The sequence below is a fragment of the Macaca mulatta genome, chromosome 15 (genome assembly GCF_049350105.2).
Source record: "Macaca mulatta isolate MMU2019108-1 chromosome 15, T2T-MMU8v2.0, whole genome shotgun sequence".
In the NCBI taxonomy this organism is placed as follows: Eukaryota; Metazoa; Chordata; class Mammalia; order Primates; family Cercopithecidae; genus Macaca; species Macaca mulatta.
Window position 1 is genome coordinate 67,277,294 of NC_133420.1, and position 25,941 is coordinate 67,303,234.

At 36.2% G+C, this 25,941-nt stretch overlaps 1 long non-coding RNA gene across 1 annotated transcript in view; it reads left to right on the forward strand.

Annotated features, from left to right (window-relative positions):
- LOC144334806 (uncharacterized) overlaps positions 1 to 12,216 on the forward strand; it is a 32,351-nt gene extending 20,135 nt beyond the window's left edge. The window contains exons 3-4 of the long non-coding RNA XR_013405045.1: positions 10,574 to 10,633; positions 12,195 to 12,216. This is a non-coding gene — a long non-coding RNA (uncharacterized LOC144334806). The remainder of the gene's footprint in view (positions 1 to 10,573; positions 10,634 to 12,194) is intronic.
- The last annotated feature ends 13,725 nt before the right edge of the window (positions 12,217 to 25,941 follow it).

Sequence of the window (25,941 nt, forward strand, 5' to 3'; positions counted from 1 at the left end):
ATCATCAAGGAGATGAAAATCAGAACCACAATGAGATAGCATCTTATCCCAGTTAAAATGGCTATTATGAAAAAGGCTAAAAATGACAAATGCTGGCATGGATGCAGAGGAGAGGAAACTCTTATACATTGTTGGTGGGAATATAAATTAGCACAGCCATTATGGAAAAAAATATGGAGGCTCCTCAAAAAGTAAAAATACAACTACCATATGATCTAGTAATTCCACTCTATTTACATATCCAAGGAAAAAGAAATCAGTATGTTGAAGACATAGCTACAGTTTTAAGTTCATTGCAGTATTATTCACAAAAATCATTTATTGCAGCACTGTTCACAATAATCAAGGTGGATACATAAAGAAAATGTAGTGTGTACATTCACAAGTGGAGAAAATGGCAGAATTAACAAGTTTATAGTGATAAACGCGATGTGGAGAAAATGGCAGAGAGAATACTATTCAGTTATAAAAAAGAAGGCAATCCTGTCGTTTGCAACAATAAAGATGAACTTGGATGATACTGTGCTAAGTGAAATAAGCTAGACGCAGACAGACAAATACTATATGGTCTCACTTACATGTGAAATCTAAAAACTTGAACTCAGAAATAGAGCATAGAGAGGTGATTTCCAGAATTTGGGGGCCGGGGAAATGGGGGAAATGTGGGTCAAAGGGTACACATTTTTGGTTATAAGATGAATAAGTTTAGCATGGTGTCTATGGTTAATAATACTATATTGTTACTTGAAATTTGATAAAAAGTAGATTTTAAGTGAACTCACTATCCCCACACCCGCCCCCCAACTGCCACACACAGGTAACTATGGATGATGTTGAATGTATTAATTAATTTGATTGTGTTATAATCATTACACAATGTATATGTACATCAAATCATCATGTTGTACACTTGGAAAATATGCAATTTTTAAATTTTAAAATTATGCCACATTAAAGCTGGAAAATACATTAGAAAATAGCTAAAAATAATACATTGTGTGTGTGTATTATTATTTACTATGTCTATTACTGTGCTGGGTACTAGGAGAATCAATGGTGAATAAAGGAGCCACATTTTCTGGCATTATGGAATGAGATGGTAACTAATTACATTAGACTGTGAGGTGATTTTACTGCATACTGTGACCCTAATTGAATGCTATTTGTCTTTTGCTTTGACCATAATAAGACTATTAAAAACACTGAGATTTTCTTGGAATTATTTGGACATAAACATGTAGAAAACCAGCATAAATGAGAAATATCTAGTTTCTAAGAAATATTTTAGGAATAATATTTCAATATGATTCATGATACACTAAATACTCATCTACATTAGTGATACCCATTTATCTTTTGTCTGATGCATTTTGAATAAAATAGAACATTTCCAAACACTCTTATTGGCACATTTCAAAAAGCTGATTTTCTTTTAAGTTGTTTAATTCATTCCACTTAATCACTCATTCATCCATTCATTCAGGACAAATTGATTAATTAGTAAATGTATGGTTCCTTAATAGGAACTGCACTAAAGAGAAATAAAAAATGAATGAGACATAAACTCAGTTTTATGAACCTTATTGACCAGTCATGTAGTGATAATGAGACATCTACTCAAGATATAATTATGATAAAAAAGTGCCATAAAAGAATAATTGGTAAAATTATATTTTTACCTAAAAAACTATTTCTGTTCATTCCACTACAGTGATGGGGATATTTGACACAACCCCTTTACATTAATTAATATTTTGGCAAATGGATTTGAGTTGGGGGGACAGCCCACCAGGTAGAGACAACAATGAAAACCAAATAAAGGATAATCTGGAATGTGGTATTCAGTTTTGTAAATAAGACTGGTAAGACTGGGGACAGATATGAAGGCCTTCAAAAATATCTCAAGATATTTTGTGTTTGTTTTCTGTATGTAATCGGTAACTGTTAAAGACTGTTGAACAGCAGTACCGTTAGCCTGAATGACTGAAGATACATTGATCCTATTACCTAGAATTGGGTATACAAGACATGTACACATTTGAAAAATTGTGCACATGTTAAGGAATCCATTCTGAACAGGCTTTCATGGGGTGTTTTATCCAAGCAAATGTATATGCAAGACCAGAATTCATTAGAGAAGCATGAGCTATGGTGGTAGGTATTAGACTTCCTGCCATGGATGTTACTGCTGAAAGTATGGAACTGGGTGTGATTTAGGAAGAATAGCTTGAATGTATTTAGAGAAGATGAAAGTATTTCAGGAATTACTCTGAAGCAGGGGGAGACAAAATAACAATCTAAAATTAGAAGACAGGAGGAAGGGCCGGGCATGGTGGCTCACACCTGTAATCCCAGCACTTTGGGAGGACGAGGTGGGCGGATCACCTGAGGTCAAGAGTTCAAGACCAGCCTGACCAACATGGCAAAAACCCATCTCTACTAAAAATACAAAAAAACAAAACAAAGCTAAACAAGACAAAATTAGCCGGGCATGGTGGCGTGTGCCTCTAGTTCCAGCTACTTGGGAGGCTGAAGCAGGACAATAGCTTGAATCCGGGAGGGGGAGGCTGCAGTGAGCGGAGATTGCGTCACTGCACTCCAGCCTGGGCAACAAGAGTGAAACTCTGTCTTAAAAGAAAAAAAAAAAAAAAAGCCGGGCGCGGTGGCTCAAGCCTGTAATCCCAGCACTTTGGGAGGCCGAGACGGGTGGATCACGAGGTCAGGAGATCGAGACCATCCTGGCGAACACGGTGAAACCCCGTCTCTACTAAAAAATACAAAAAAACTAGCTGGGCGAGGTGGCGGGCGCCTGTAGTCCCAGCTACTCGGGAGGCTGAGGCAGGAGAATGGCGTAAACCCGGGAGGCGGAGCTTGCAGTGAGCCGAGATCCGGCCACTGCACTCCAGCCTGGGCGACAGAGCCAGACTCCATCTCAAAAAAAAAAAAACAGAAAAGTAGAGAAATATTCCATAGAAGTTAAGAAAAAAAAGATTGACAGAAAAGGAGATAATGCTATCAAATGCATCAAAGAGATCAACGTGAAGAAGCACTAAGGAAATAGTGATGTATGAACCTGTAGAAGGTAAGAATTTTTATAAATGATACCATAATTCCCTGTTCTTTCACTGTTAGTTACATGCAAACTCTTCAGTTACAGATGCCAAAATATGTTACTCAAAGTGTACAATCCATACTTCATTCAGAAATAAGAGTGACCATTTGGGTGGAGGATGTGATGTTTATATACCTCGGCTCTTGGGTAATATTGTGACCCTACACCTCATTTCTAGGTCTATACTTTGTGGAGTTGAATGAAGTACTAGGAATAAGTTCTCAGTGCCTTGGCAAGAAAAGAGAAACAGGTGGTGTTTTTCTTGTCTCATACAGGAGTGTGAGTGTGAGATTGGGTATTATGCTTCATTGGTCTGGGCATAGTCTTCTCTTTCTAATGTTTTCTATGAGTTTCTTTTAAAGCTAAGAAATATCATATTTGCAAAACAAATATAGTGAGCAGATCTGGGAGGCCATTGAAATACTCTTTCTTTTAACAAAAGTCTACCCTTTTAGGACAGTTTAAAAAATAATTTTCATTTTAGCATAAATAATAGCACAAAATTAACAAAACAGGAAATGAAAGACTAGGGATCAGATACATTTAGCAATGAACAAAGTTGATCAAATCATATACAACATTAGAAAGAAATTTGATAGATTTTGACCTAAAATTTTAAGTAGCATGAATTTCTTTTTCAATCTTTCTAGTTCTTATATTCTTTTTGATCAATAGCTTAAGTGATTTTCCTTCTGTTAGCCTCTGATATTTTGGAAGTGGAATTCTCCTCTGCTGAGTTTTCTAAACTAGAGGCTAAAGGTAAAAGGGCTGTATTCTCTCTTGCATGACCTTCCTGAGTACCACCTGGTTAGTTTGGATTTGCTTTGTTTGACAAAAACAAGAATCTATCTCAAAAAACAATGGTATTAAAAATGTGGAAAATTATTTTTCTGTAAGAATGATCTAGAAGTAGGAGGTCCAAATTAGGTTGTGCAAAATCCACATAATCAGAAAACAAGAATCTTCCCATTTTATTCCTCCACTCATATAGCTTCAATTCTCAAGGTCACTTCATAGTCCTCTGCGGCTGCTCAAATGCCACCATATCAGTATTCCCAGCAGCAAGAAGGAGGAAGATGGAAGAAGTGGGACTTCCCTCCCTTTTAAGGAGACCTCTGGAAATTATTCACAACACTTAAATTTCCTTGGTCAGAACTTGGGCAAATGGCCAAATATGGCTGCAAAGAAGCTTGAAAAACGTAGTCTTTTAGGTGTGTGTCAATCTGTCCTTCGACAACAGCCAGAATAATCATGCTGTTTTTCTATGCAAAATCTTTTCATAAACCTCCCATTAATGAATAATTAATTAATAATTCCTCGGTTTGGTGTTTGACTCTTTATAATACAATACAGACAAACTTTTACAAATTTATTTTGCATTGCATGCATGCGTGTGCATGCATGCACACACACACACACAGATATTTTAGTCATACTAAACTCAAAAATGCTTTGTGAACACTCTTGCTTTATGTTTTCTATTGTTTTCTTTATAGTCTCTCTTACCTATGTTTTCTCTCTCCAGTACTGCTTATTGAAATCAAATATATGTGTCTCATCCCCTGTATTGACCTACATATTCCCTGAAATACCTAATTTCTGCATGAGGTACACAAAACAGAGCTGTAAAATTTAATTGAAATTAAATTTACACAGAAGTTTTTGCCCGTTTCTTAAATTCTGTGGAAGAGAGCAAAATCACATGTAGAAATGTTTCTGGAATTAAGACTATGGCATGTTTGAAGTATGGATTGTGGACACGAAGCAGAGAACCAAGGATGTCCTGATTAAAGTGGTTAAGTGATGCAGTGGAAGTGAATGCCCTTATCCTCCTCAGCGAGAAGAGAGGAGTCCATTTGTGTGTGGAACCCAAAATTTCAGGAAAGGTATTCAAGCATGTTTGTAGGGGTATCTAACCTGTGTCTCACTAGTTCATCTAGAAAGAGATTGTCTCCCAGCCAACGTGATGACAGCATGAACTGTCATCTCCTGTGATAATACCTTCTTCTGGAATACCTCCTAAAGGAACTGCATGAGCCTGTTTTACTGTTTTATTATTTTTTAATAAATAGAAGAAGTACACTCTAAAACAACAGTGAAATATATAGTATAGTAAATACATAAGCGAGTAACATAGTTGTGTATTTATCATTATCAAGTATGTACTGTACATAATTGCATGTGCTATAATTTTATACAACTGGCAGTGCAGATTTGTTTACATCAGCATTACCACAAACGCGTGAGTAATGCATTGTTGCATGACCTTAGGACAGCTACGACATCAATAGGTGGTAGGGATTTTTCCATTCCATTGTAATTTTTTGGATCCTCCAACATATGTGTATCCATTGTTGACCAAAATGTCCTTACGTGGTACATGACTGTGTTTAAATATTGGATGCCATAGATTAAAAATTAAAAGTAAAAATCTTGCAAAATCATGGGGTCAAGGTAAGGCCAGAGAGACACGTTCCAAGAGAAATGACAAGATAGAAGTTCTTTTGTGGATTTAGATACGATTTGACCTGCAGTCTTTGATCATACTCCCTGTCTTAGGCACCCTTATTTATAGGGCAACATTGTGGAGGAGAAATCCTTCTTTGTATGGGCAGGAAATTCTTTCAAAAGAAAAGGGAGTTACTGAGGTCCATGTACTCAGTTTACTCTTTCCTTACTTACCAATCGGGGTGGAGAAAGTAAAGAGACACTGAGAGCCCAGGGATATTACTACCATTCTGCTCCCTTGACATGGAAGGTAATAAAGAGAAGCTCATCCATTCCAACATGCTTCAGGTTTTGTTCTCTTAACCTATTAGACTTAATCACCAAACTATGGTCAAGCAGAGTGTGGTCCTTCCCCACTTCCCTCTCAGTCCCATAACTGTCCTATTTCTAACTTTGTGAAGGTCACTCCCTCAAAACCAACCACCGCCCACTTGTATCATTTCTCCTGGGAGCACTGTTGGGTATTATATGCTTTGTCCCCAGACCTCTGTGCAGTGGTTCAGAAGAATACATTATTAAACCATCCCCATAATTTAAAAGCTGACATTTAATACCCTGTTCTATATTTTATCCAAAGTGTGTACAGCCACATCGTCCAACGCTAATCATGTAAGAGATTCTGCATTGAGAATGAATGCTGTAATGAAACACATAAAAACCTTCCATCAACAAAATGACAGAGTCATACCAAATTTGTCCTCTGCATTTGTTAAGTTCCCTAGGAGAAACTGAAGTTCCAAATTAGAATCCCCTTACGCTAAAGGCCAAAGGTGGTAATTCCAAAGGTAACAAATCTGAAATAAAACTGTCCTGTCCACATAAATGAAAGCCCAAATTCAAAATTCTTAGATCAGATTAAAATATGAAGTCATTCTCTCTGGTCTGTTATTCTGTTCATTCTTATTCAGAAGTTCTTGATACCTGGGTAAACTCTGGATTTCTCCCACAGCTACAACCTGGGATATAACTCATTGGAATGAACATTGTTTTAGGGCCTCAGAAACTGTATTAATACAATGGATTCAAGGTTAGTCCTGCTAGAATATATGTTGTGGCCTTAGATGAAGTTGATCACTGTTGCTCTGACAAGCCTGATCAATAACAGTTAAAGTTAGAACCTCATTAGTGCCTGGTAGAGTAGTTTGGAGTCAGCTCTCTGGCTTTGCAAAGAAAATATTGTCCCATCTCTGAGATACAGAAGACCTGAGTCAACTTTTCCTGTGGCTGCATGTCTCCATAAGGCTCACTCTGTACATCATTCCCATTTCTGTTCAGAGGTCATCTCCTCAGAGAGGGCTTTTGGGACTCTTATTTCAAATCACCCTTAACTACATCTCTATCTTGTAATCACATATTACTGTCTAATGTTATATGTACATCTGATTTATCATACTTGCTATTAGAATATAAATGAAGGGTAGGATCACTGTTGTCTTATCCTTGGCTGCATCCCAAGTGATGTCATGAGAGCAGCTCCTTGGACATAAGAGCCAACCTATCAGGGTTTGTGAAATGAGTTATTGGAATAAAAATCAAAACTCTCCTGTTAGATACTCTTATACACCAACATCTTATCTCCATTCCTAAGGTAAACTTCCTTTAATTCTGTTTAACTTTTTCTGTTTATTATCTTTATTTCTTAATATATCAACTTAGGATATTAGTTTTGACAATCTGCTATAAATAATGAGGCTTTTTAGCTCAGTTTAGCTATCCTTCTGACTATTGTTAGCGTTATTAGTTTGAAGGTCACAAATTATGTACTAAAAATTATCTTCTTTATCATGGCAGATGTTAAGAAATGATTCATTCAATACCCATTTTCTTTTTTTTTTTTTTTAAAGAAATGGCATACAAATTTATTACTGTGCACAGGGGAGAATCACAGAGTAATTATCCAAATATCCCAATGGAGCCTAGATACCTATATAGCCTTTGTTCAGAAGGGAAGGGGTAGATGGGGAATATAGTGAATATCATTTTTTTTAATTTAAATTTTTATTGGGGTACATGTGCAGCATGTGCAGGTTTGTTACATAGGTAAATGTGTGCCATGGAGGTTTGCTGCACCTATCAACCCATCACCTAGGTATGAAGCCCAGCAGGCATTAGCTATTTTTCCTAATGCTCTCCCTTCCCCCACCCCACCCACTGACAGGCTCCAGTGTGTGTTGTTCCCCTCTCTGTGTCCATATGTTCTCCTTGTTTAGCTATCACTTATAAGTATTTGGTTTTCTGTTCCTGTGTTAGTTTGCTAAGGATAATGGCTTCCAGCTCCATCTATGTCCCTGCAAAGGACATAATCTTGTTCCTTTTTATGGCTGCATAGTATTTCATGGTGTATATGTACCACGTTTTCTTTATTCAGTCTATCATTGATGGGCATTTGAGTTGATTCCATGTCTTTGCTATTGTGAATAATGCTGCAATCACATAGGGTGCATGTGTCTTTGTAATTGATTTATATTCCTTTGGGTATGTATCCAGTAATGGAATTGCTGGATCAAATGGCTGGTTCTAGATCTTTGAGGAATCACCACACCATCTTCCACAATGGTTGAACTAATCTGTATTCCCACCAACAGTGTAAAAGGTGTTCCTATTTGGCTGTGCCCCTTCCTGCTGTTTAAATTCCCATAAAGCTGGGAGTGGCAGCAGCCATTTTGTGGCCCTGGAGGAGAAGAAAGAAAGACTTCCGATCTTCATTAAATTATTGACAAGGTGTACCAGTCCAGGACTGAGACAGGCACATCCATGTATATTCTCATTATTCTTAATTCTTGTTTTCCTGTTACTTGTAGCTGAACACATTACTAACTGATGTACTATTTAGTCAGTTTTGGACATAACTCTTGGCTTCCTATTATGCAAAATGAGGAAATAAGTTTCCCTATATTTCTTTCCAGTTCTCTCCTCTGCCAATTTCTCTCAGCTATATCATTATTTTGCTATCAGATTTTATAACTCTTACACGGTGTTCTATTATGGTAATCAATCCTCCCAGGATTTGCCTTCAGAGTTCATCTAAAATTTGATAAATAATGAACATCAATATAATTATGTAAATATCAGTCACAATTAGAACCTCGTATTGTTACTGGATTCAGAGACAAAAAATATATCTCATAAAACCTGTGCAGCTCAAAGGAGAATTTTAAACTGTAGTAAAATGTAGTCTTACAGTTGGTTTGTTGCATACATTAACCATGACTTTCCTTTATTGTTTTTTTCCTGAAGTTTTTGTCTTTATTTTTATTATTATAAAAATGCATTCTTCATCGAATCACCAATTTTTAACTCATTTTCTCAATCAACCTTCCCTTTGTATGTAAGTATTCAAGATTATTTTCAAATTTACCCATAGAGTTACACAAGTTCATTCTCCCAAGACCAGCAGATGACATTACATTTTCTTCACTACTCACTCTAACAGTAGAGATTTTAAAAATCTTTGCCTACTTGATAAATGTAAAAATATTAATTTAGTCACCAAGTACTCTGAATTATTTTAAAATTTAAAAATGTTTATTCTTTCAATTATATGTTTATGGCCTTGGTGCATTTTTCAATTAAGATAGCTAACTTTCTCCTGCTATTTTTATAATTCTTTTATGTTGATTTTGGTATGCAAACTTTGTCATTTTATTACAAATATTTTCTCAATTTGCTCTTTGCCTTCTGTTTTTATAGTAGACTGTTCGATCGCATTGTAGTCTTCGTTTTTGATTTAATTCAAAAGTTTTAAGACAGAAGTTTATCAAATTAACAAATCTTTCCTTTATGATCCCTGTCTTGATGTCATTCTAGCTGAACTTGAAAATTAACTTTAAATGATTTATTTCACAAATAGACATTCATTGTGCTGCAGTTACATGGTAAGCAACATTTTAGATACAGAAAATAATGATTTAGAAAACCATGTGTTTATTCCTCATGATGTATAAAACAATGTGTTCATTCCTCTAACGAAGCATATCTTCAAAATTAAGATTTTTTAAACTTGTAATTCAAAGATATCAAGTTAGCTTATGAACACCTATCTTTCAAGGTAATATTAGCAGGCTCTTGATTTTAGGTTTGGGATGATTACACAGATGGAAGCGTAGCTCTCTCTTATGCCAATTTCTGGCAGCTCTCTTGATCCACAGTTATGGGAATTAAATAGTCATACAAACACTTTCTTTGGACAGTTAGGTATTAACATTTTAAAAGAGTCTACACAGTGTGTCAATTAAAATAAGTAAATACAAATTTAAGAAAATTTAAAATATAATGGTTGTATTTTCATTTCCCTTCTCTCCTTTTAAGAAAATGCCCAGAACCTCTCCCCGCCTCCCCCTCCCACTACTCAACACACATATACACACACATTCTTGTAATCTTACCTGACTGCTTTGTTTCATCTCCCTTAAATTAAATAATTGAAACAGTTATTAATTTTCCAAATTATGGTGTTAATATTTGGTATTTTTTGCTTTGTTTTAAGAAGTTAAATTTTAATAAAGCAGAATAATTGGGCTGGGTGTGGTGGCTCATACCTGTAATCCCAGCACTTTGGGAGGCCAAGGCAGGCAGATCCTTTAGTTCAAGACCAGTCTGGACAAAATGGTGAAACCCTGTCTCTACTACAAAACACAAAAATTAGCTGGGCATTGGGAGTGTGCACCTGTAGTCCCAGCTACTCAGGAGGCTTAGGTGGAAATATCACTTAGCTTGGGGAGGTTAAGCCTGTAGTGAGCCAGGATTGCACCACCACACCCCAGCCTGGGCAGCAGAGTGAGACCCTATCTCAAAAGAGAAAAAAATGTCGTATGTCTTAATAAAAAAAATAGATATATCTGACAGTTTTTGTTTGCTTATGTGTTTCGCTTGAGATTCTAATTCTTTAGAAATATCAGAAAATACACCCTGATAGTTAACATGTATGTGAATGTTTCCAAAATGCAATTGCAGGCACTTTAACTCAGATAAGAACAAATGGGCTTCTATCCTGTGGTCTCCACAACGTGCTTGGTGAGTTAATTTTCTTAATATATTGCCTTTACAATACAGATAATAGCAATAACTATCTTATGAAAGTTTTGTGAAGCCTAAGTATGAAAAGACATAAAGTATTTAAGACAAAGCCTTGAAAATATGCAATAGCATAAATATTCGCATTTATTATTATAAATCATTATTTTTAATAACTGTATGGTGCAAGGGCTTATTATAGTAATTTCGATTTCAATACAATTTGATTAAGTCCAAATTCTTTATAAGCGTAATGTTCAGGATGTATGTATCACATACATATATGATTTTACTAATTTAAAAAGCAAACGTTTTTTGAGCAGAAAATGGAGAAGGCATCAATTTGAAAATGCACCAAATAGGTTTTCTTCTTCTATACATATTTTATTAAAACTGGCCATTCCTCTGGGTATTATTACAAACCCAGAATAATGTAACATTCCCACCACTGTGAAGACATTATCATTTCTTTACCCTATAATGTTTGCAACACTATGGTGACTCTGAACAGTTAGTAATGAATTCTCCTTTTAGTATTTTATGCAGACCTAAACACAGTATAAGTGCTTTGCTTCTTGCAAATATTTTTGATTAGTAATTTTAGCAAAGACAAAGAAGATACTGAGCCACTATACAGAATAATTGTCTTAATTCTCTTATTTATGTGTTTACAGATTACTTAATGGTTTTCTTGGTTGCCAATCTTTTATTATATTTCTCCTAGTGAAAGAAAGATATGTTCAAATGAAAAACCTCAGTGAAACTGGCACTAACATGGCAAAAACAAAGTCTGTGATGGTAGCCAGTATCATGTGAGAAGAGATTCCAGACAAAACTGAATGAATTTAAAAACGTAACACTTGCTAACTTTTTTATTGCTTTAAATTTACAATCTGCTTTTTTTCAAAGTATCGAGATATTGAGTATTGAGATGATAAAAATGAATAAAATTCATATTAAATTAGTAATTCCTTCTATGAGCTATTTACTATTAAAAAATAAATGTTTGAAATCTAGATGACTTAGCTGACTAAGAAATATCTTTATATTGAGAAATGAGATGAGTGTGTGAAAACCTGACTTGGAATTTTACAATGCCAGATGTTATCCAACCTGTGCACAGGAATAGTATTCTGGACCTTTCTGTGAATGGGAAAAAAACGTTTTTTCAGCTGGGAGCTTGGGATACTTAAGAATTTCGATGATTACTCTTGGGATATTTAAGAATTTGATGATTATTGAGACCAAATAATAAATAATTGAAGAGATAATTTTTTGCTCTAGAAATGTTAAAGCTAATTCTTCTGTCAGGTAGATTTCTCCAAGAATTGTGGCACTTGGAAGGAAAGGATATACAAATACATGAAGAGCAAATTATTGTTTCATCTGTAAGTTTAGCAGAAATAGATAAGACCAAGAAGCAAACAAGCAGGCAAACAAACAAACAAAAGACAGTATGTTGTGTTAGTTGAGGGGAAAGCATTCTGGTTACTATTTTTGCACAACATACAAATTCAAAACTAAGTGTTGTACAACAATGATTGTTTTATTATGTTCACAGTTGCTGTGAATCAGGAATCTGGGAGGTTGTATGTGTACAGGAATTTATCCATTTCTTCTAGATTTTCTGGTTTATTTGTGTAGAGGTGTTATAGTATTCTCTGATGATAGTTTGTATTTCTGTGGGATTGGTGGTGATATCCCCTTTATCATTTTTTATTGTGTCTATTTGATTCTTCTCTCTTTTCTTTTTTATTAGTCTTGCTAGCAGTCTAATCAATTTTGTTGATCTTTTCAAAAAACCAGCTCCTGGATTCATTGATTTTTTGAAGGTTTTTTTTGTGTCTCTGTCTGGACCTGGTACGGTGCGGATGGCATTATTTCTGCTCTATGATGCATAGGATCTCGAAGGCTGGGGGCTGGAGTCATCTGAAGACTCACTCATGTGTCTGGTTCCTGATTTGGGATGACTGGAAGATTGGACCTGAGAGCCTACATATGACCTCTCTGTGTGTCTTAGTTTCCTCACAAGACGGCCACTCTAGGTAGTCACACTATATGCATGGTAACCCTGAGCTCCAAGTATGAGTATTTCAGGGAAAGGAGTAGAAGTTGTATCACATCATATGACATGATCTTGGAAGCCACACAGTCTCTTCCTCTGTGCTCCACAGACTGAAGCAGTCACAAGCCTTCCCAGATTCAAGTGGAGGGGGCATAGATAGCACTTTTTAATGGAAAGACTGGCAAGCTTATGTAGAAGAGCATGTGGGATGGGGGATATTTTGGGGGGCATCTTAAAAATACCTTTGTGCTTTAGAATATCTTTATGTTTTCAAAGTTACTGAATTGTGTTCTTGACTATGTAACATATTAAAATAAAGATTTTAGGCACATTCAGCTTAAAGAAGAGAACAGTAAAATAAGTAACAATATATATTTTTTCAAATAGAAAGAGATTCTACTGAAGGTAACAGCTTCTCCACTAAGAAACATAAAAAGAAATGAAGTTAAATTTTGTATGAGTGAAACTGTCCTGATCCTAAGAGCTGTTGATCTTTGACATAAGGCTGAAGGAGTTTGCAGAATCAAATTAGTAGCATAGCCTGAAGTACTGCTCTTTTCCCACTCTATAATTGCTTTACAAGGGAAGAGCAGACAAAGTCATCTGCCTTATGCAGCATTACTCACACTCATGTTACTAAACAATAAGAAAAGGCGTTATTTCACTCTCATGCCTACAAAGGAAAACACATTTTTCTGTGCTTTTTCTAGATTAATAGATACTTAACTTTGAAAAACGTTTAACTTTTCTGCAAAGGTTAGCCATCATATGATAAGAAAAACCAAACAGACTGCTGTCTCTCCAGAGCGTCTATTTCACTTAGCTTTGCAAGATGAGAAATTAGCAGCATGAAAAAACCACGCAAAACTGCCTGCAATTTTCATATAGATAGACCTTAGTATAGGGGGACAAAGTCAAGTGCTTTCCAGCTTAAAGTTCTGATGACTTCTGGGAATGAAGAGACCAGAATTTTTCTGGGAGTTGTGTTGGGGAAGGATGGGTAATAGCAATAGGACTAGGAAGTCAGTGGGACCACTACTGGGGCATACTAAGGGGCCCTGTACTTACTTTTTAGGTGCAGATGCAAAACTTAGGAAAACTAAAGCTCTCTTATGGCACCCATCCTGGGTTTTCCCTCCCATAACAGACAATCATACCAACCAGGATCTGGGACTGCTACAGAAACAAAAACCTTGTGGGAACTCCATTTTACTTGATTATTGAATGACATACCTGCCTACCCGTGAGCTTCAAGATGGAAAGGTAGAGGATGTGGGCTCGTGCTTTATCGGCCAGTTTTCATATTCTTGAAAATCATGTGGAAACTCCGAAGCAATTATTCTTGCTATCTCTTTTGTCAGCAGAGTTGACCATAGATCCACTGAAATTAGTTTATGAAGATATCTGAGCAAAAACCGTTGGATGGAGTAGGATATAGATGTTTGGGTGTTAGACTTATGTTGTATTCTCATCTACTGTTTACCAGCTGTACAGTGCTGAGCAATGTACTATAAGGAAGAGAAATTATCTATGATACTTGCTAAAGATGGCAAGGCAGGTTTTATTAAAGGACTATATCATTAGATATAGGGACCATCCCAACAATGTCTTGCAGTAGGGTAGAGAGATTGGACTCAGCTCTAACTCCAACAAAGACAAGTGAGAATTTATAACCAAGGAGCAGGGAGGTGGTCAGTGGATGGAAAATTACTAAGAGGAAACATGAAGGATAAGAGGTTTATGGCTAAATTGACTTGATAGGGTTATTGCTTGTGTGCTCAGATATCAAGGGGAGGAGATTTTAATAAACCCACTTAGCAGGATTCTTGCTCAAACTGGATTCAATGAGGATAGCGATGAAAGCCCAAGGCTAAGCCTAGTGAAGCCTAGTCAGAGGATCCTGCCTAAAGTTTTGGTCAAATTAGATAGTCTTTGTCAACACTTAACTTCCCTGACCCTCAGTTTCTTCTTCTTTAAAACCATAGACTGATATGGATTAAAATAAAGAGGATGAAAATTGCTTGGCCCAAATAATAATGGTAACTTGTTATATGGTACATGTTATATGGTACATGTTATATGCTTTATTAATGGTACTTAATAAAAGTACCTTAATGGTACATGTTATATGCTTTATTACTTTATATGCAAAATGCTTTTATATTGGTTTTTGGAAAAAGTCACAGAGTTGGATAATATTGTGGATATAGAAATAATAGTTAAAACAAAGCCATTCTGAGCCAAATTCCTTGATGTCTCAAGAGAAAAAGTTAATTGTTTTGAATTCTAGCAAAAGTTTATTTTTGTTTCCTGAATTTCCCATTCATTCTCATGGCTTTGATATAATTAATCCATATATAATTTTGTTGCAATTTTATAAGTACAAGTTAATAACAGAAAGGACTCATTACACTTTTGCACTTTATTTTTACAATATTCTTATTCTATAAATACTTTTCCTCTCTGTGAAAAGTAAAACACTTTTTAAAAAACCTTCTTATATAATTATTTGTTTTGGAGGAAGAATGAATATTAAACGTCCTTTTTTTCTAAGATGTCAATTAAATGAGAATTTTGTCTCTCATTACCAAGTATTTAGCATCCCAGAAACAAATGGAAAGAATAGACTATAATATTCTGGGATATTAAAAAAATCTCTTTAGCAAAGTCATGTGGATTATTAATTTCTCTATGACAAATATAGACCATGATTTAAATTTTTATTGTTCTTTCTGAATTGTTCTATTCTTAGCACTTTCATAAAGATTAAAACTCTTTCTCTATCCATGGACTCAAGAGACACTTTTTAAAAATTTTAATTGAACCTCTTAAAGCTGAAAATTCCATTAAGTACTTTTAAACTTACCTAATAATAAGTTTAGCAATATAGAGTCTAATTTCCTCATTTAGATTGAAAGAAATTGAAAATCTGAATAAAAGTATATTTCAATAGGAGACAAGTAGAGGTTTTTGTACAGTGAGAAAATATTTTGTGCAAATTCAGACTTTAAATGTTTAATGCTAAAAGCATATCATTTGCCTCAGTATAATTTTCATAATAAGAATATATTTCAAAGCTTTAAATGTGCTGGTATTTAATTTAGTGTTTTCTTTTTCTTTTTCACTTTCTAAAGAAATTTATTTCAGTCTGGATACTGTGGAGAGTTCATGCTTTGATATACTTCCTTTAGTATAAATATATAACAGTAATAAATAAAATATAAAAAGAGAAAACAAACAGAAGGTAGGTATAAATAGACAAAAAAGCAAAAGCAAGTCATCCTGGTATAAACTATCCAAAGCACATCTATTTGAAACGTCAAATACTGTAGACTAAGAGAAGTTTCCCAACTTTCAGGTAGGAAAAAATAGGCTGCACACAGAGAAGTACAAATTGAAATACCTTTGTTCTTCCCTATAGCAACACTAGAAGTTATTCAGACAATGACTTCAACATTCTGAAAGAAATTTGTCTCTAACTACAATTATATACCCAACCAAAATGTCAATAGTGGTTGTTAGTAGGAAAATAAAGACATGAAGCTTCTAGAAGACATAATCCACCAAGCAAGGGAATACACTAAGAGGAATAAATGTGACTTAGGAAACAGCATCTGAAATGCAGAAGTAAGAATTCACAGGATGATTGTGAAGAGAGTTTACAGCATGTAAGCTGTGTACTAGGAAAGACAGTAAAAAATTCAAATGAGTTCAAACCAGAAAATTCTGGAATGGACTAGAATAATGAAACTAATAGAATATTTAATATATGTCAATCTCATGAGAGAAAAATAAATCAACTGATAAAGACATATTGATAAAAGGGGTCCCTTCCTCTGCACTAAAGAAAAGTAGCCATAGTTACCTGATGTGAAAAGCATGTGCCAGTCATAAGCATATGAACACTCAAAATTTATCAGACAAACATTGTAGCTGTTGGGGAGACTGAGAAGGAGAAGGGTACTAGTTTTCTACTGATTATAACAAAGTACCACAAATTTAGCAGCTTACGATAACACCGCTTATTATCTCACAGTTTTTGTTGGTTAGGAGTCCAAGCTCAGCTTATCAAGATCCTTTGGTTGGATTCTCACAAGGCTTCATTTAAGGTGTTGGCTAGGCTGCATGGTCATCTGAGGAAAGACCCACTTCCAAACTCCCTCAGGTTGTTGGAATAGTTCATTTCCTCATGGCTGTAGAACTCACAGTGGCTTGTTTCTTCAAGGTCGTTAGGAAAGAATCTTTGACCTCAGGGAGTGCCCCATTCCCTCTTGTAAATAATTTCACCTGGTAAGTCAAGTCTACCCACGATATTCTCCCCAAATTCATTTTTTGGGCCTTAGTCACATTTGCAAAAATCTTTCACCTTTGTCATATTCTATGGGTTAGAAGAAAGCCACAAGTGTTCTTCTTGCACTTGGGGTGAGATTATATAATAGTGTAACTCACAGGTGGTTACTTTAGGGTATTAGTCCATTTTCAAACTGCTGATAAAGACATAACTGAGACTGTGCAATTTACAAAAGAAAGAGGTTTATTGGACTTACAGTTCCACATGGCTGGGGAGGCCTCACAATCATGGCAGAAGGTGAAAGGCACATCTCACACAGCGGTGGCAACAGAGAGAGACAATGAGAGCCAAGCAAAACAGGTTTCCCCTTATCAAACCATCGGATCTCGTGAGACTTATTCACTACTACAAGAACAGTGCAGGAAACACCTGCCACCATAATTCAATCACTGACTACTGGGTTCCCCCCATGACACATGGGAACTGTGGGAGTTACAATTCAAGATGAGATTTGAGTGGAGACACAGCCAAACTGTATCAGGGTGCGTCTTCCACAAAAGGCTATGTGCATGTGTGTCATGAAGGCAAAAGAGGAAGGAAAGCTAAATTTTCACCTTCTGTAATGATAATACTGATAATGCTTAAAGCTGAAAAAATAAGTAGCAATATGAGCATTTTATTGAGAGGTGTGGAGGCAAATACTAAAATTGTCTGCTAACAGAGGGAAATGTGGATTTCTCTGAAAAGAAAGACATGGGAGATCAATGATGGCAACTGTTACTTTCCTAGGAAACTTTGCATTACCATTTGACTCTTTTAAATTACATAACGGCATAACTTTTTCTTTTTCTTTCTTTTTTTTTTTGAGACAGGTTCTCATTCTGTCACCCAGGCTGGAGTGCAGTGGCATAATCACAGGTCACCACAGCTTCGACCTCCTGGGTTCAAGAATCCTCTTGCCTCAGCCTCCTGAGTAGCTGGGACTACAGGCATGTATCACCATGCCCAGCTAATTTTTGTATTTTTTTTTTTTTGGTAGAGATTGGGGTCTCACTATGTTGTTCAGGCTAGAAATTTGATAAAAATAAAAACGTTAGAGGAATAGAGTGAGAGACTTTTCCATAATTCAAGAAAGACTGAAGTTCTTAGGGAAGATATACTTCAAGATACAGGCAGGAAAAATAACAACAAATGTAATAAGATGGATATCTTTGGAGCTGCAGAATATTTGTAAAAGTACAGAGGCTTCTTATATGAATTAAAATATATGTTTCAAAAAATACTTGGTACATACAAGTAGACAATTAATAATATAAAGGATAAGAAAAAAGAAAACATTAAAGTTATTACACATGAAAATCAGATTATCTACCAAAAATGACAACTAGATTTAGAACAGACCTCTCAATAAAATAAAGGTCAAAAGAAAATGGAGAGGCATATTAAACATGTCTAAAAACTGTTAACCTGTCATTCTATACTCACATAAACTGGAATTCAAGAATTAAGTTAAAATAGGAACATTTCTAGACATGTGAAGATTAACAGTGTACCACTCAAATATTTTTCACTAGCAGAAATATTAAACACAGAGAAAGTGTGGAACGTAAAAACAGCTGTGAACATGAAAATTAAATTTTTAAATATCAATTAATTATATTATCAATTGCAATTCCCAGTGGAGAAGACAGACCCAAGATTAATAATGACCAAGATTTATCAAACCATGAAATATCATTTCAAACCTGTTGGTTAGTAGTAAGTAGAAAAAATAGAAAGAAAATCAAATCTGACTGTTGATGAGCTTGTGGAAAAATAGGAATACTCATTCAATGCTGAGGTGGATGAAGATATGTTGTTTCTACCATGTTGCAAAGCAATTTGTCATTAATTAATAAAGCTGAAAATATGTATACACTCCCACTAGCTAGTATAACACTAAAGAAAATTTGATTTTATATTCAGTCTTGTATAGAAATGTTAATTGCAATATTGTTTACAATAGTGCAAAACTGGAAGCAACCTCCATATCGCACAGCACTAAGTTTTGAAGGTTAATGCAATAAAATATTATACAGTGCTGGAAATGAATAAATGTTGTCTATAAATGACACTAGAAAAATCACAGACATAATTCTGAATACAAAATGTGGCTGCAAAATTGTACTTAAAATATGATACCTATAGGTAAAGGTGTAAAAACATACAAAATAATATTTCACAGTATCTATGGAAATTGCATTTGTAGTAAATATATGAAAGATGCATGAGAATATGAATATCAAAATCAAATGAATGATAATTTCTAAAGAATGAGACAAATGGAATTAGGTAGACATGGCTTCAACTTAACCTATGTAAAATAAAATTAGGATTTACTCAAAGTGAGCTAAGGCAAGAGATAACCAATAATTAACAAAAAAACTGATTTCCATGAAAAGATACACAGAAAATAAAAGACTCCTTTAAAAGAGAACCAATATTTAAAATTCAGCTTTGTTATAACAATCAAGGTGATTTGAAATTTTAAAAAATGCTGGTATCATCCCTCATGAGGATAGTTTTAGTCCAACCTGTCTTCTTTCTTGCAGAACCTCATATCAATGTTTATATTTAACATTGCTTTTTTTCCCTCAGGTACTGAACTTTGTAGACTGTACTAATTCGTTCTCATGCTGCTATAAGGATACACCCAACACTGGGTAATTTATAAAGAAAGGAGGTTTAATTGACTTATGGAGTTCTGCACGGTCAGGAAGGCCTCAGGAAACTTAGAATCATGGTGGAAGGGGAAGCAAAAATATCCTTCTTCACATGATGGCCGGAAGGAGAAGAATGTGCAAAAGTGGGGAAAGCCCCTTATAAAACCATCAGCTTTCATGAAAACTTACTCATGATCATGAGAACAGCATGGGGGAACTGTCTCCATGATCTAATCACCTCCTGTGAGGTCCCTCCCCCAACATTTGGGGATTACAATTTAAAATGAGATTTGGGTGGAGACACAGAGCCAGACCATATCATGGATGTATCAATTAATTGGATGGAAATTCTTTCATATAAATTGATACGGTTTGGCTGTGTCCCCACCCACATCTCATCTTGAATTCTCACATGTTGTGGGAGGGACCTGGTGGGAGGTAATTGAATCATGGGGGCAAGTCTTTCCCATGCCGTTCTCATGATAGTGACTACGTCTTAGGAGATCTGATGGGTTTTGTTTTGTTTTGTATTTTGAGATGGAGTCTCACTCTGTAGCCAGGCTGGAGTGCAGTGGTGTGATCTCAGCTTATTGCAACCTCTAACTCCCAGGTTCAAGCAATTCTTCTGCCTCAGCCTCCTGAGTAGCTGGGACTACAGGCGTGTGGCACCACACCCAGCTAATTTTTGTATTTTTAGTAGAGACGGAGTTTCACCATGTTGGCCAGGATGGTCTCGATCTCTTGACCTTGTGATCCTTGTGATCTCAGCTTCCCAAAGTGTTGGGATTACAGCCAGCACGCCTGGCTGAGATCTGATGGTTTTAAACAAAGGAATTCCCCTGCACAAGCTCTCTCTCTTTGCCTGCTGCCATCCATGTAAGATGTGACTTGCTCCTCCTTGCCTTCTGCCATGATTGTGAGGCTTCCCCAGCCATGTGGAACTGTAAGTACAGTGAAACCTTTCTTTTGTAAATTGTCCAGTCTTGGGTATGTCTTTATCAGCAGTGTGAAAATGGATGAATACATAAATGCTTTATAAAATAAGTTGTCAAGGTCTCCTTCTCTTCTATTGCTAGAATATGAAATGCTTGTGAGATTATTTGAACAAGGGAAAAAAAAACCTGTCAAGACATGGCAAGGGGAAGATTGGTTCAAATTTGAAGGCAAATCCCAGAGTGGTCCAAATGTGCAAATGGCAGAAGAAACTTGGCACAGGTGCCACAGGGAATTGACTGGTGTACTGTAGTGGGAACATCGAGGTGGGCCAAAATCTCTTCCAACCCTTTCCACTTGGGTCAAGTGGCAATGAGCAGAGATGTCTCCCACTAGGCATGGGTAATGAGTGTGGGGCTTGAGGAGGAAAAAGCATGCAGAGTCTTGGACGACTGGTGTGATATCAGGAAGAACTGGGAGCACCAATGTCAGAAGACCAGGTAGTGGCACATGCTGGTGGGCTGCACATTGTTATGAGACTCATTTAACTCAAGAATAGAAGTCACCTCAGCAACTAGCCAAGTTCAAAACTAGGAAACCACAACACTAAATGGATTTCTTTGAGATTTGACTACATAGATATGTAGTGCTCAACTCTTACTCTGAAACGAAAACAGATTCCAGTGTAGGAACTTTTTGGAAGCTGCAACTGATAGCTCAAGGTCCTTCCAGAGAGAAATTTTATTTGTTGTAGGTCTACTTTACTAATCCTTAGTGCAGCTTGGTGTTGGGTAAGATTTCAGACTCAAGGGAGTATTCCTTCACCAGTCAAGTATTTGAATTGATTGAGCAAGAATTATGTGTCAGATTCATTGAAAACTTACAACAGCTCTCATTTGTTAGATGGGGAAACTGAGGTACACAGCTAAAAAGTGGAGGTTGAAATAGGGTACAAAACAGGCATTCTCAGTCTAGAGCTGCTGCATTTAAACACTTAAAAGATGGCTCAAGGATCAACACAAATTAGTAGCTGAAAACAAAGAAAGTAGGAAGGTCCTTTGAAGTGACATAGATTTTCTCTGCTGAGAGTTAGTGAGGTGAAGTAAGCAGGGAACTTAGGCAGGGTTTTAACTATTAAACAGTCACCCCAGGAAATGGGAAGGACAATTAAGGGGCAGTAAAGCTGGATTTAGTGCCAATAAACATTTGGACTCTAAATAGAATTTATTCAGTGTTATTATCCTGACCAGATTAAAGCTAATCCATTCTGAATTTATTTTGGCTAAGAAAACTTTGATGCTTTGATCACCAAAACAAATATTTTTATGCATGTATTTCAGAGTAAGATTGTGATTTAGTCAGTTTTCATGAAGATACATTTTTATATTCTGTAATATATTCTTGTGTGTGCATGTGTGTGTGTGTGTGTGTGTGTGTGAATTTGAAATGGTTGACAAGTTCTTTAGTCTCAGGATTTCTCAAGTAATTGGTGTATATATCCAAATAGGTCATTTGACCTTAACTAATGCCTCAGTATTTTCCTGCTATCACATACCAGATTCATTTCGTGTTTTATATTTGGAATATTTCCTTTAAGCAGTTCAGAAATGTTTGAGATGTTTTCTATTTCTCTGCTTTTAGGATTTAAGGAGTTATATTTAGAGATCAAAGAGGTGGATTACAATGATAAGTAGGTGGAGAGGCAATAGTAAATCAGTAATTAAGATGGGTTTATTGGAAACAAGCATATAAACCTCATTACTTCTAGGAACCTGTGTTTGATTACTTGATAAAGGAATACTAAATTATTTGCCTTTTTCTATAGAGGTTTGAAGTCTCATTTAAATGACAGTATTTGCTGTAGTAATTAGCAAATATATTTAAAACATGAATTTACTTTCAACACACAATTTAAGCACATTTTATTTATAACTGTAATTATGTTTTCAAACTGAGGAACATTTTCAAAATGAAAAGTTATATGCTGAAATATTTCACTCTTCTACCCTGATATTATTTGAGGACATCTAATCTAATCTCTCTTTACATTTAAAATAGTTTTGTACAGATGGGGAATGCAAAGCAGAGGCTTTTTACTTTAGCCTAAATACGATGCTTAGGTCATCATCATTCTTACTTGCATTTCTAAATTGAAATTACTTGAGTTTATTTGAGCAACGTTTATAAAACAGCATCCGAAGATAAACATATGCCATGATCATCTTCCCAATGAGGAGGCAAATTGGTTTGCTAAAGAGACAGAACAACATGCCAGGCACTGTAACTCGTTTTTGATTTTGCTGCTGATAAAGTAAGTCCCCAGAGCATAGGATAATGTTTGAAGTAATGGAACACATTTTCCCATTAATTCTTTATATCAGCACCCACATCAGATATACTCTCCAGCAGTTTACTATTAGTCTATTAGTTGTACACATGGAATTTAAATAGCTAAGGGCCAATCTCCTTCCAGATCTCACGACTACTAATTGAAATTACACGATGAGGGCCAGCTTTCCTTCTCCTGCTACTTTACGCTTAAGTATCTGATTATTATCCATCAATAAGCTGCAATGTTACATATGTTGCCTTACCTAGCAATCACAAAGAGCAAGATTGAGGCAAGGATGCACGGGTTGTTTGTTTCAGTGCAGGTTGAAAATGGAGCAACTTGTAGCATTCATACAACATCAAGTATTTTAACAAAGGAAAATACTTAGGAAAGAGGATAGATTCTTTCCTTTCATGGTGCTGTTCATTCATTAAACAAGTATTTATGGGGTCTACCTTGTGCTAGCACTAATCTCGGCACTGGCAAAGAAACAGGGAAGCAAAGAGAAAGACAATCCTCATCCTCATGGAGCGTATGCTAAACAAAATATCAAATAAAACACATGTTAAATTACATAACATACAACATAAATAAAATGGAAGGAAGAACTAGAACAGAATGAAGAATTTTTCTCTGGAGAAAAAGGAGTTAGGGCGTGATGTGAAGGCAGGTGTTACATTAGGATGGATGGGAAAGCCTTGCGGAGAGGGTGACATGTGAGTGAAGCCTGAAGCCAACTGCAGGGACTCAAGGGGAGGAGATTGCAAGCAGAAGGAAGGAAAACAATAAAGCTCCCAAAGCAGGAGTCTGGCTGGTGGAACTCAAGAAAAGTGCATAGTAAGAGGGGAGAATAACAGAAGATGGGGCCAGGAGAGTGGCAGGAGCATGAATGTGGGGCCTTGTAGGCCACTTTAAGGACTTAGACTGTTCTGTGATAGAGATAGAAAATCATTGGAAGCTTTTAGGCAGCTACCTGACAGTCTTATGTTTTAACAAAATGACTCTGACTGTGTGTTAAAAATAGATTTTAACAAAAGTGTAAGGCAGGAGAAAGGGAGGACAGCAGAGGAGGTCACTTGCTCTCCCTCTTCTCCCTGCTCTGTGCCTCAGAAAGCCAACCTGTATGAAATATATTAACTACTAATTGGCTTCTTTAAACTCCAGCTTGCAGTTGTGTTCAAGTAATGAGAGGCGCTCACAAGGGAGACTGGGAGGAGAGTGAAATTTATGTCCTTATTACCTTTTCCCTCTGTCCCTCCAGGCTCCTGAGGATTGTCTGTGTCCATCAGCTAGGGCCACAATCTCTTCCAGCAGCTGTCTCATGACTTTCTGGGTCCAAGAGGCAACGTCTCTTTGAGAGTGCCAGCACTGGGGACCACACTATCCCTTACTGATTTTCTAATATATGCTTACAACATTGTAAATGGTCTCTTTATTAAATCCTTCTTAATTAGTCATATTTGCCATCTATTTCCTGCCTGGAATTACCTCATGCACCAGATAGAAGACTATGCAGTATTCTAGGAAAGATAATGGTGACTGGTTTCAGGGGGATAGCAGTGGAACTGGTGAGAAATGATTGAATTATTGACCTGTTTTGAAGTCAGAACCTACTGTATTTATTAACGAATGAAATGTGAAATGATGTGTGAAAACATCTAAGTGATGCCTACATTTTTGACCTGAGAAACCTGAATGATGGAGTTTCCTTTTGGATACAGTCTTGAAATTCAGAGAAACTAACTGAGCTAGACATATAAAATTGGAAGTTATCTGTAGTGATGGTATTTAAGTCTTGATGTGGAATATGATCGTTAAGTGATTGAGTGTAGATAGAAAAGAAAAGAGAAGAGATACAAAGATTGAGCCCTAGAGTAGCTGAATATTCAGAGATTAAGTGAATGAAGAGAAACCTGCAAAGGAGAGTGAGAAGAAATTGCCCAAGAGGTAAAAGGAATTCCAGAAAATTGTGATCTTCTGGAAACTAAGTGAAGAAACTATAGGGTGAGAATAAATAGACTGCTATTTAAGGTTTTGAGAAATTAATGCTGGCTTTCAGTGTAAATTATTAAAATTTAGAAAAAATATATGTATATACCCAAATATTTTTACATAAATTAAAAACCTTAAAGAGGTATATTAAAATGACATTCCTCCAATGATAATGGCATTATAATTACATGTATTTCAGCTGTCCTCAGTCAACTGAAACTCAACTGTGACCATCTCAGAAGACAATTTATATACCTAATGTAAATGACGAGTTAATGGGTGCAGCATACCAACATGGCACATGTATACATATGTAACAAACCTGCACGTTGTGCACATGTACCCTAGAACATAAAGTATATAAAAAACAGAATTGGACACACTTGCACCTTCACAGCTTTACTATCCTGTATGTTGTCCATCTACACTGTATACTCCCACGGAATTCAAGTGTCAGGAAAGAAAGTTAAAACTGATTTACCCTAAGAAGTCCAAGTTTCCACATCAGGGAAAAAATAACTGAAGAAAACCAACTTAGTGATTCTAAGATGGGATTGTTCCCTTTACCCTCTTCATGGGTGGGAACTGGAGTGTCTCCTTTCACTCAGCCTGCAGCTGGCCACTCCTTGCGAAAGGGAGTGTGTGAGCAAGCGAGTGTGGGAACCGGAGAGCACGAACACTGGAACTGACCAGTTGCTCGTCTCTGGTGGGAGCAGGCTTTGTGCGGGCCGGCAGCAGCGTACAAGCCCCTGACCTCTCGGCACCTGGATTATTGTCCCGTGTCCAGAAAGAATCAGTTCACACAAACAAATTGAGGGGTAGTGTACGTGAAGGATTTTATTGGGTGATGGCTCTCAGTGGGATGGGGGCACCTCCTGCTTAAAACCTAAAAGGTCAGAAGGATTGTGAGGCCTCACTTTCATGGTCTGTATTAGTAATGAAAATCAAGATTAAGTGAGCTTTTGCCCTTAATGCTTCACGGAGGTTTCTGAC